This window comes from Pinus tabuliformis, chromosome 5_1 (genome assembly GCF_031772625.1).
Source record: "Pinus tabuliformis cultivar Carrire ecotype Pingquan chromosome 5_1, CPIR1, whole genome shotgun sequence".
NCBI lineage: Eukaryota > Viridiplantae > Streptophyta > Pinopsida > Pinales > Pinaceae > Pinus > Pinus tabuliformis.
The window spans coordinates 328272928-328286344 of record NC_142305.1 but is presented as its reverse complement, the minus strand read 5'-3'; positions in this window follow the sequence as shown (position 1 = coordinate 328286344).

Here is a 13417-nt window from a genome sequence, read left to right as displayed (position 1 = left end):
GGATTGAACATGGTTGCGCTCCCTCGGGAGAATCTCTACCTCTTACAGGATGGAGTCACCGCAGAACTCAGGGCCAGTGAGAGTCGCGCTCTATAGGTCATGGGCGAGCAGTGAATCAACATTGAGCAGTTGGGCATGCAGTACAACAAGGCAGTGGAGCAGAACAAACAGATAATGTAGGTCATAGAGGAAGCCTGCCAGATGGTCCCGGAGTTGGAAATTCAGGTAGAAGAACCGGTGGAGGCACGCATCTGTAAGTTAGCCACAGGGGTGCGTGACGCAAGAGTAGAGATGGCCAGGGTTTAGCTGGAGCTGAACTTGCAGATCACAGAGTCGCAGTTGAGGGCTTAGCCTTCAACTCCGCCGGAGGTCAGAGAACAACATACCACCGAGGCCACAATAGTAATGATGGCGATTGACAGTGTACTGGTAGACTGCATGCAGCTCTTCGAACAATCATTCGAGGTCCTAACCACCCTGTAGGAGGACTCGAATATAGAGCGCCTAGAAACAGAGGCGCGCGAGCTACAACAGAGGTATGACAAGGTAAAAGGGACTGCGCAGATGGTTGCCCTTACACAAAGGCTTGCACGGATGTAGCAGGCAAAGGCGCTCAAGGAACAGGTGGATGCCGCTCGGCACAAAGAAGCGGTCTTAAAAGTGTGCCTACAACCATGGATCGACGAGGCTTATACAATTACAACCTCCATTGAAGCAAAGCTCGTGCAATTGCAAGCAACTTAGCAGAGGATTTAAAGCAACAGTTTAATAGCAGCAATCACCAAACAATGCATTGAAGAACTCTAGCAGGTGGCCGCTCAGTGCACTGCCGAACTTGCAGGGATCCAAACAGAGCTGGGAGGTCTTCACGCTAAGATCTCCGCACATGCAGAGTGACTCGAGGGTGAGTCACGATATTTGTGTTGGGGACCTGTTGGGCACGGGATCCCCCAAGGGCAGTTTTGGGGCTTAGAACCCATATTTTGGTCCAAGTTTGTAATACAAATGTAAAGACTCCGCATTTTGTGGGCGTGGAGCACGTAGATGTTAAGGAGGAGTCATAGGGTTTTCTGCCCTTATTTTAATAATGTAATGTTGGTTGTAGCAGATCTACCCATGGTTTTCAGACCATGGGATTATATAAATAGAGCTAAGCTCTAATTAGTTAGAAGCATAATCAATGGATAATGAACAATGAAGAATTGAGAGAAGCCCTAAAGTAGAAGTCTAAGTTTTGGGTCGTAGCGTAGGAAGAGGCTCTACAATTGAGTGCACAGAGGCCTAGAAGTCCGTAGCTGAGTGCGCGGACCCTTGCAGCTGAGTGCGCAGGGTGAGTCGAGTCTGTAATCATCTGGAATTATTAATAAAGAGAAGTATTCTATAAATTCTGCATCTTTAATTCCTATTTATTCATCTGTTATATTGGGTATGAATTTCACTTCTATGTTGCGTGAATATATGTGAATGTGTTGGTTAAGTGAACGCAAGTAAGAATGACTGTTTACATGAAGCTAATTAAGATCTGTTAATAAGATAAGTAAGATACTTAGCCTAGTTGGGAGATATCGCAGTTCGCTGCCCTAGAAGCGCGAAAGGACTTCAGCCCCTGGTTAGGGCTACGCAGAAGCCAATTGTAACATTTCGTGAAGGTACTGAAGGGTAGAGAAGAGGAATAAGAAACCTGTGCGAAGGCAGGTATAGTTGGAATAGACCGACATCACAACCATCTCAAGGGTGCAGAAACTTGGTTCCAGCATCCTTCCATACTGCTACAGGTGAGACTTCAGTCCGCGCTTTGCGGGCTGATGCCGAAAGGGAAAGTAGTGTAGGGATTTGTTTGGCTAACTAAAGTTGAACCTGGGTCAGGCGCCTTCAATCCAACAAGCTTCTACGATTTTTATTTTGTGTGGTGTCATCTTCCGGAGTCATCGCATTCATATTTTTTTTTGGAGTTGACGTTTCAAACCATCCTTTGTGGTTCATCATTAGGATATATCCATGAGTGAATAAGCCAGAACTAAATAGGGTTAAATAAATAAAGGTGAGGGCTAGGATAGGAATGAATGACAACCGACAAATATGATTATTTCTGGAATTTCTGAGGTTGTGTTTGATGCAGGAAAATGAAGGAATGATGGAGACGACTTTGCAACATTTAAGAAATGAGAGATTTGACTTCTTCTTTGAAATCAATGATCTGAATCGTTCTAATATATGAACTTCATGTAATTTCTCCCTCTTGTACAAGGTGAAAATTATTGATTTGAGGCTTTTGCGATTTTTATTTTGTTTGCTGTCATCTTCCGGAGTCATTGCATTCATATTTTTTTGGAGTTGACGTTTCAGACCATCCTCTGTGGTTCATCATTAGGATAGATCCATGAGAGAATAAGCCAAAACTCAATATGGTTAAATAAATAAAGGTGAGGGTTAGGATAGGAATGAATGACAACTGACAAATATGATTATTTTTGGAAATTCTGAGGTTTTGTTTGATGCAGGCAAATGAAAGAATGATGGAGGTGTCTCTGCAACGTTTAAGAAAGGTGAGATCTGACTTATTCTTTGCAATCAGTGATCTAAATCGTTCTAATATATGAGCTTCATGTAATTTATCCCTCCAATATAGGGTGAAAATTATTGATTTGAGGCTTCTGCGATTTTTATTTTGCGTGGTGTCATCTTTCGGAGTCATCACATTCATATTTTTTTTGGAGTCGACGTTTCGAACCATCCTCTGTGGTTCATGATCAAGATAGATCCATGAGTGAATAAGCCAGAACTCAATAAGGTTAAATAAATAAAGGTGAGGGTTAGGATAGGAATGAATGACAACCGACAAATATGATTATTTCTGGAATTTCTGAGGTTGTGTTTGATGCAAGAAAATGAAGGAATGATGGAGGCATCTTTGAAACGTTTAAGAAAGGTGAGATCTGACTTCTTCTTTGCAATCAGTGATCTTAATCGTTCTAATGTACGAACTTCATGTAATTTCTTCCTCCCATACAGGGTGAAAATTATTGATTTGAGGCTTCTGCAATTTTTATTTTGTGTGGTGTCATCTTCTGGAGTCATCACATTCCTATCCTATCCCTCACCTTTATTGATTTAACCCTATTGAGTTCTAGCTTATTCACTCATGGATCTATCCTGATGATGAACCATAGAGGATGGTTCGAAATGTCGACTCCAAAAAAATATGAATGCGATGACTCCGGAAGATGACACCACACAAAATCAATTACGAATGGAAGAATTACAAGATGGTTATTGTTATTACAAGAATTCAATATTACTATTTTGGATAGACTTGGAAAAAAAAACACAGTTGCTGATTTTCTATCTAGAATCCAAAATAATAATAATGATGTTCCTGTAGAAGATGATTTTCTTGGTGAATATCTCTTTGCAGTATCTATTAAATCTCCTTGGTTTGCATATATTGCTAATTATTTGGCTACAGGGAAGTTACCATCATACTTGTCTCCTCAGGAGAAAAGGAAGGTTGTTGGCTTAGTGGGGCCTAACCCAGGTTCAGAGGTGATTTAGCCAAGCAAATACTGGTACTACTGGCCCTTTTGGCAGTAGTCCGTGGAGTGCGGACTGAGGTCTCACCCGAAGTAGTATGGGAGGGTGCTAGAACCAGGTTTCTACACCCTAGGGATGTCTGATGGGCTTATAGAGGTCTGCGGTCTGACCGATCACTTCGTGCACTTGCGATCCCTTCGCAACCTGTGGTGCGGCTTCTACGCAGCCCTACTCGGGGCGCGACCCGTATAATACCCAAACTCCTTGTTTATTGACCGATTATTTAACTTGTGTGTAAGATTTATGTTATTAAAGCATATTCATCAATCATAACAGTGCGCACAATACATAAACGAATAAAATCATAAAGAAGATAATGCATAACAAATACATAGGATTATGAATCAACTTCTCTTTTATTAGTCTTAAACCTTGCTTATAAACTCGACACCACCCTATGCACTCAGCTGCGGACTCTACTACGCCTTTGCGCACTCATTTGCAGAGCCTCTTCCTACTACTACAACCAAAGACACTTAGAACTCTACTCTAAGCTCGAACCATTCCTTCGCTATTCATCTATCATCACTTATTGACTCACTTTACAACTTAGAGCCTCGATCTATTTATACAATCCCATGGTCCATGGACCATGGGTAGGCCGAATTTACACTATTTTACAATACAATGCTTAGGGTGGACAACCCTATGACTCAATTGTACACTTCGTGCTCCGCACCCGCAATTCGCGGAGTTTTACAACATCTCTGACCAAAACTTGGGATTTGAGCCCCAAAAGCTACTGTGGGGGGGATTCCATGCCCAACAGGCCCCCAACACAATCATCGTGACTCGTCCTGAGTCACTTTGCTGGTGCGGTGATCTTGGCATGGAGTTCCTCCAACCATTCCTTTGCTTCCCAAAGGTTCGTGGTGCACTGATCGGTAGTCTGTGGATCTGCTGTATGCGCTCTTCTGTTGCTTCTGCATCATCCGTGTCTGACTCGTGTCCTTTCTTTGGTACCAGTTTCTGGTGCTTGTGTTTATAGTCCCGCACCCTTGTCCAGCTCCTTGGGTCACGAAGACTGTGCTTTGGTCAGTTAGTCAAATAGCCATCCCACCCGTGTAGGGCTTCAGGCAACTGCCATTTACTTTTCCTGAGAAGGGTTCTCCATTAAGTTTGACTAGCTGGACTGCGCCTCCCTCTGTGACCTCTTTTACCACATATGGTCCCAGCTAGTGCATTATGAACTTTCCTAGAAATTTTTCAAACTTGCTATCATACAGTAGCACTAAGTCGTTTACCTTGAAGGTGTGCAACTTGATATGGTGGTCATGCTAGGATTTTTCACGCTTCTTTTGTACCTGCTGGTGAAATCCAACCAGAAATCATTCTTCCTCAAGCTCCTCTAATTGCGCGAGCCTTTCTTCCAGAGCTTTGTGGTCCATCATGCCTATGAGTGCTGCTATTCACAAACTAGGGATGATGTATTCCATTGGCATGACTGCTTCCGTACCATAGACCAACCGGAATGGTGTCTATCCCGTCAATTTCTTGCATGTGGTCCTGTACGCCCATAACACATCGAGTACGTGCAGGTCCCAGTCATCCCGCTGCGTGTTACATACTTTGTTCAGCGCAGTCTCCAGTATTTTATTGAATGTTTCTATTGTTCCATTGGCCTGTGGGTGATACGGTATACTTTTCTAGTGATAAACCTGGAATTATTCCATGAGTGCGTTGATGGTTTCATTCAAGAAATGTGTGCCGCAGTTGTTCATTAGGATTTTCAGACAGCCAAGTCGTGTCAACACATTTTCGAACAAAAACTTTACAGTCGTCGCGGCCGTGCAGTCCTTGACTAGTTGTGCTTCTACCCATCGTGTCAGGTACTTCGTCGCAGTGATGATGTAGTGAACACCTGTCTTTCCTTGAGGTTTGATTGGGCCCACAAAGTCGATTGCCCATTTCTCAAATGGCTACAATGTCATTTTTGGATTTAGTGGCATCTTGTCCCTTCGTGATGGTTTTCCCATCCTTTGACATATATCGCAGGCCTTACAATGTGCTTTTGAATCCTGGTGCAGGGTCGGCCACCATAACCCTGCATGAATCTCGCGAGAGCCTTCTGTTTCTGAAATGTTAATGTTGCGTGGGTCCTCATCATCCTCCTCAACATTCATGTTATAACACTCCAGTGCGATGCTTAACTATATCGCCCAGTCTGGTTGAAGTACAGCCATTGGCTCCTGTGGTATTTTGAAGATAGCGACTTTTACTGCTTGTAGCTTATCGTCAACAATATCGGACCAACGATCTTCAAATGTGAACATTAACAAGAATCCCTTGTGTAAGACATCCCATTCACCCGTACCATGGTGGAGCTCCGTCTCCGTATACCAATTCATGGGTATGATGTCCAGGGTATGGTAGAATAAATGTACCCATTCAGGCTGTGGCTCTTCCCCGTAGACCTTGGTCCATTTCGCGAGGTGCATGCGTGGATCATCTTGTCCGTCATATTTGTCTACTAGTCGTACTTGGGGTTTCCTAAACCACAGGCGCATCATCCTTCTGCATCCACACCAGTCTTCAAAAGTTCCTTGATGCGTACCCCACCATCGTGCGGGTGTTGCGCGTAGTGCCCACTTTAGCGCATCGAACCGCTGTTATTCTGGTACTACACTTTCGAATTTGCTCAGAAATTCATCCACTGCGGACAATCCATCATATGTCAGCAGCTCCCTTGCCTCTGTTGTCACACAACACAGTGATCTAACCCTCATATTGTAGTTAAGCGTTGTTACTTCATGCAACCGATTTTTCCATCACTCTATCTCTTTGTCTGAATCTGAAGTGTAGGAACTTTCGCGCTCCCATGAAATCCTTCCATCTATATTCAGATTCACCCAATCCTCTCCTTGTGCAGTTATCTTGTAGATATAGTCTAGATCATCATCACTATCATCGTCGCACACCTGTTCAGTGTATCGCGCTCCTTCGGCTCGATCCAACGGTACTACTACGTATAGTGACTTTTTCTCAAAGATCATTTTGCGCTTCTTCAGATTTATGACTCCATTCATATCAGTAGCCCAGTCTATCCCTAGTAGCACGGGATAGGGATTTCTGTCATTGAAAATCTCTATCACTTCAAAATCCGCCTGTGCGCTCGCGCCTTCAATATCGACTGTCACCCTTTGCAATCTTCCCATGCGCAAAATCTTCTATTGGTTCGCTATTCATAACTGAATAGGGGACCACTGTAACGTGGGTCTACCCATGCATTCCTATGTTTGCTTTGGTAGTACATTTGTGTTGGAACCCAGATCCAGGATTACCTGATCCATTTCGTACTCACCTATTTTCACAGTCAACCTCATCTCCCTTGCTGTGCGCAATGCATGCTTTCCCAGTTTTCGAACCACGTGCGGTTCTCCTGACCTTGCACACCTAGTGATAAGTTCCTGTAGCCCTTTGACTACCTTGTTGTCGCACAATAGTTTCATGCTTGTCTCCAGAAAGGTAGTGAGCATGGAAGGATCCATCCCTGGTTCTAGTTGATCCTTACTACCTGAAGTGGAGGCCTCTGTGAAGCTCTTCTTAGCTTCCACGAATGTCTCCTTTGCGAATTCTAAATCAAACTCAGATTCCTTTGTAGGAGCCTTACGAACCCACGCGCTTTCTTCTGGTTGCTTCTCTTTATCATTTCCCATTGTCACACTGCTCCTGAGCATCATGTTTACTTTTGGATCTTTGTCGCGTGGTTCAGACCTCATAATTTGTAAATTCTGGGTCAGAGGGGGCTGGAGTACCCCCTTTTCATGCATCTTCGCTATTAGCGAAGGAAAATATTTTGCCTCAGGATGAAACTAATTACAGTACCAACATGATATCCTAGTCGGGTTCATACAATCGCGGGCATAATTCCCTGGCCCTTCGCAATTGTAACAGATTATTTGTCTGCGACCCCTTCCTGGTCCCATTCCACCTCAACCCAAACTGCGCCCCTGAAACCCAGCACGTGCCATCCCTACATTTGGCTTGAGGGCTCGCGTTTTGGCCTGCATCCTGTAGGCAGGAGTCCGATCCATCATTAGTTCATAGCTTCGGCAGGTGTGTTTTTCATGGCCTACTGACCTGCAGAAATTACAAAACAACTGCTGGGATGTCTGCGTATACTTCTACAATAGATGACAATTATCTGTGATATGTTTTCCTCCTATCTGGAAGATCGCGCACCATAATGTAGATGCTGCGCTTGGCCCTGCATGTGCCTCCGGTCTTATTGGGCAGCGGATCCCTCGTGTAATGGTTTTGGGGCTAAAGCCCACAGTTTCAGGTAGTGTATTGTAAAAGCTCCACAAGATGCGCGGAGTGTGAGTTGTAATAAGTCAAGTCAAAGGGTAGTTAGCTCGAAAATAAGGTAAAATAATAGAAAATGGGTCGGTCTACCCATGGTCCGCGGACCATGAGAATGTATAAATAAGAGCAAGGCTCTAAGTGTAAGGTAGCTTTTTGGTAGTAGAAGTGATATAGGTGTCTGAACGTGATTTGAGTTTGTAAGTGCAAGTTTGGGTTGTATTAGGAGATATAGGTTCCGCAGCTATGTGCGTGGAGGCCTGGTAGAGTTTGCAGCTGTGTGAGCGGACCCCTGTAGCTGTGTGCGCAGGGCAGGAAGTGGATTGTAACTGGATAAAGGCATTAATAAAGATAGGTTGATTCTAAAATATTGTGTATCTATTCTCAATTATGGTTTATGCATCTGTTTCTGACTTATGATTACGCGCATATCTGTTTAAGTTGAATAATAACTGAAAGTGCTGTAACTTCGTAAATAACCAAGATCTATAACAATAATAAGCACAGGAAGGGGTAAATTTCATTCGTGCTTGACTAAGGTAATTGCTCTACAAAGATAGCTGCACAAAATATGCACCACACGTAGGATTGCTCCGCACAAACCTAGACCACATCAAGACATCCCTAGGGTGCGGAAACCTGGTTCCAACACCCTCCCATACTACCTCGTGTGAGACTTCAGTCCGCGCTTTGCAGAATGTCGCCGAAAGGGTCGGTAGTGTTGGGATATGTTTGGCTAAACATATATGAACCTGGGTCAAGCCCCATTAAACCAACAAATGGTTCTGTTGCTGGGACTGGGATCTGCTTAAGGGATGTCTAATGTCGAGACGTTGGAACCCTATAAAGAAAGAACTTGAAGATTGGTTGGATCAGAAGCTGCACGAGTTCGTGACATAGGAAAACAAAAATCTGCAGATATTCGAGAGAAGGTGGTTGGATCACTTCATATATACTGAAATCCACGAGGTCTTCTTCACGACATTCTCTTCGAAACTATATGCTTGGATCACAAGGCTAGCAGATAGCACGGGAAGGTGCAAGCTTGATCAGCCGATAGCGTGGACTCGGAGTTAGTGCGCAGAGGCATTTGAAGATAAGATTGCACAGGCTGTAGATCATTGGTTGGATCGAATAATAGGAGGGTTTATCACTTAATTTGTGATAGACACAACTGTTAGCTACAACAAAGCCGAAAGATAGTTTCTCAAAGGATCGCGATGTAAGTACATCAAGTCTTTGAATACCTGGATTAAGATGCTGTTATGTGAAAAATGGGTGATGCGCATACATTAATGAGCGGAATGACGTGAAGCAGAAGGAGCTTCAAAGGGATCAAAGGGTTAGGAAATAGTCCTTTAATTTCACCACCGCGAGCAAGTGGGGAAGAGCGCGCTTGGGTTTCTCCGAGGAGTGTGGTCAGTTTGATCGGGAAGCGCATTCCGTAGTTATCATCTCCGTTAACACCACCACTCCCCATCAGCCTCTTCACCTCCAACTTTTCCCACTCCGCCTCCACCAAACCAGCCGTTTATCATGGCGAGCACGATCAAGTTGTTCGTATTCAGAGGAGTAGGAAACGAAGATCCTGATCAATTATGGTTCGTAGTAAGAGCAGTGTGGGAAGAGCATGGGGTTACAGATGATAACATTAAGAAGGCCACATTGGTAAGTGTGCCCTAGGATCACGCACTGACTTGGTATATCAAGCACTCAAATGATCACCCGATTGCAGGAATAGCAGAAATTCAGAGTGCATTGAACAGAGAGTTTAGTCGACCAAAATTGGAGACGCAGTCAATTATAGGCTTCAAGGAGATCGTGATGCTTCCAGGTGAAACCCCCTGGGATCTAGACCAAAGGCTAAAAAGTACGATCTGCGAGGCTAATATGACATTGACGGATGTGCAGCACCACGCGTGGTTTGTGGCATCTTTGACACCACACCTCAGGATGACATTGTCACAACAAAAGCTCTCAACCTAGGCAGAGGCATTGGAAATGGCGATGAGGTTGCACGAAACACCGATACAGGATTCGGGGTTGGGAGTCCAACAAATCCACGCGCAACTACAAAACCTATGCTTAGAGATGCAGAGTTTGAAGCAGGATAGGGTGCCCCAACCAGAGGTGTGCGAAGAAGTGTGGTGTATAAAATGTAAAGGCCAGGGTCATGATAAGGATCACTGTCCTGTATTCGCAAACTATTTGGTAGGAGGGGGACTGATGCCGTTGATACTGGAGGCGCAAGCAGGATTGAGTGCGTCCACCGCTCTCTGGTGCGCGATTTTTTAGGTGGGAGGAAAGCACACAACGGACAATTGTCACCTGTTGCAGAAATATACCCAAACTTCGCAGCAACTGTACTGTAATTTCTGTAGATCAATGGGTCATGATGAGAAAAAGTATCGGGGCTATGAAATAATGATGGATAGGACCCCAGCTTATCGAATGCAGAAAGAAATGCGAGGCCTTGATCTAGCTGCAGCAATAGCGTGGGGTCGATTCCAAGGGCGAGGTCGAGGCTGCGGGGGAATGGGGCCTGGGAGGGGCCACAAACAACTAATTTGTTTCAATTGCAGAAGACCTGGGCACTACTCCCGTGATTGTACCAACTCGACGAGACTATATTTCCCATATTGCTATCAGTTTGATCATGAAGCGGTAGATTGTCTGACGTTGATCACACAGATGCATGAGAAAGGGGTACTACAGCGTGCTCCAACTCAAAATATCCAAATGATGAGGTCGGAACCATGCAAAGGGGACCCCAATGTGAATATGGTGCTTAGAAGTGGCACGACTACAAGGGAGGATAAGGAAAAGCAACTTGAGGACAATACCTGGGTCTGCAAGGCCCCTACGAAGGAATCTGAACTTGACTCAGAACGCGTGAAGGAAACAATTATGGAAGCTACGAAGAGCTTCGTGAAGGTCTCTACTTCAGGTAGTAAGGATCAACCAGAACTGGGAATGGATCTGTCTATGCTTACTACCTTTTTAGAGACATGCATGAAGCTGCTACAAGACAATAAGGTAGTTAAAGGACTCCAAGAGCTGATCACTAGGTGTGCAGGATCAGGGGAACTGTGCGTAGTTCGAAAGATGGGGAAGCATACTTTGCGTACTGGGAGGGAAATGTGGCTGACAACGCAAATTGGTGAATATGAGATGGATCAGGTAGTTCTCGACCTGGGTTCAGACGTGAACGTGTTACCAAAATAGACTTGGGAGCGGATGGGTTGGCCCGTGTTACAATGGTCTCCTATTCAATTACGGATGGCAAATCAGCAAAAGATCGTGCCCATGGGAAGACTGCAAGGGGTAACTGTGGATATTGACGGCGCGAGCACACAGACAGACTTTGAGGTAATAGAGATTGTGGATGATAGTAACCCTTACCCCGCATTATTAGGGATAGATTGGGCTACAGATATGAATGGAGTCATCAACCTGAAGAAGAGAAAAATGATTTTTGAGAAAAAGTCTCTATGCATCGTCGTTTCGCTGGATCCAGCTGAAGGAGTACACTACACTGAACCTATGTGCGAAGATGACACGACGATGAGCTGGACTGCATTTACCAGATAACAACGCAAGATCAGGATCGGGTAAACCCGACTGAAGATGGAAGAATATCATGGGAGCACGACAGCTCCTATACTTCAGATTCTGATGAAGAAATAGAACATTGGTAGAATCGGTTGCATGAGGTATCTACGCTAAATTGCAATAGGATGATTAGATCACTACGGTACGTAATGACCGAAGCTAGGGAATTACCAACATATGATGGGGAAAAAGGAGGGAACGAACTCTTAAACGAGATTGGAAGGTCAAGACCAAAACAACAGCAGTGCGACATAATGGATTGGGTATTGTGTGCGGTGCCTGCACAAGGGTGGCAGAAGCACCAACAGAATATTGGGAGCTGGCGTGGATGCAGAAGAAGGATGCACTGGTGGTTTCAAAATTCCCTGTGTCAAACACAGGTTGGGCGAATAAGGCAAAGCAGTTTGCGCGCCCACTTGTGTCAATGGGTATAGTTGCATGTTGGGTAGGCACAACCCCGGCTAAGGTTCAAAAATCAGGACCCTATGCAGCAGCGGAAAGAGCGATGTGCAGTCGCAAGGCCATGTGGGATCGTGAAGATAGTTTACCCGGTGGGACAATCGGATGGGGACCTGTGCACCCCAGTGGTTTGATGGGTGGATAGGACCATAAGCATGAACTGGAACGCGGAAATGACTCCAATGACGACAAGACGAGAAGAAATCAGGAAGGCAGAGAAGCATCCTTGGGCTACGATTCCTGCAGTAGGAACAGGACATGGGGACCTGGTTAAAAGAAGTCGACGGATACAAGAAAAGCTTCGGCGAGGGAGCATGAAACTTCAGGAACTCGATGATGAATGGGCATAACTAAGGAAGAGAAGTATGACATTGGATGAAGAAATTTGCAAACTGGAAAACGAAGTCACGCAAGCAGGCCGTGAAAACAAGAGTATGAAGGGACCAAGTCCAGCCAGCACTACTACAGCGTTCAAAGAAATTGTGACCCTGCTATTATGGCTGCAACTGCACTTCACTAACAAAGCGGCGGTACCAGAAAAAGGGGGACGTGACACGAAGGCATGTGGAAGGTGCCAGCAGCCCGGGCTAGCAGGAAAAGCGAAGCCTCGCACCAAGGGTGCGACCACCTGACTATCTATAGAAGGCACAGTCTCAGTGCCCTAGGCAATTGAAAGACGACGCGAGACTATAAACAAGGTTGCAGGAGATATGCACGGAAAGGGGGGTCCGTGTAAAGCTCGTATGGCACAAGGTTTGCAGTTGTGCTTAAGGCGATGCACTATTGCGTGTAAAGGCTCGGGGATGACCGTTGATGACACTGTTCATGACAAGAAGGCTAATTTAATGTGGAAAGGAGCAGGTGGCGGACCTTTAAGACATGAATTACAAGCTAGATTCGGGGAGATCTGCCACCAAGCAAGTACTAAGGACTCAAAAATGGAGGGAAGGGCTGAATTCAAATCCGACTGTTACTATAAAATCCCATTGGGTAGTTTTCAAGCAGCTTTAGGGTTGTTAAGAATTGAGGTAGAACAACGCAGTGAGTCCAGTATAAACACAATGTCGAGAACCAGAGTGTGAATTATGGGAGGTAGCCAAGAACCACGGGTGACCCAGGAGGAGCCCAGAGAGGCAACAGGTGCACCAGAGGTCCCGAAGTCTCCACGCACACTGTGACCATAGAAGAACAAACAACCGATGGGGCCCATCCGGGTATCACCGCGGCACCCAAGAGTTAGTAAAATCTCGCTGGCCGAAAAGGGTAAAGCCATCACTATTGAGACAGAAGAGGAGGAGGAAGATCTGCAAGACCTAATAGCTCAAATAGAGGCATAGGATGATGAGGAGGAAAACATGTCCCAAGCATCTTCAGCAATAGCATTACCCTCCTACATGTCCCCATGGAAAGGAACAACGAAGATACCAAAGGACCTGGAGGCCTCGAAGAGTGC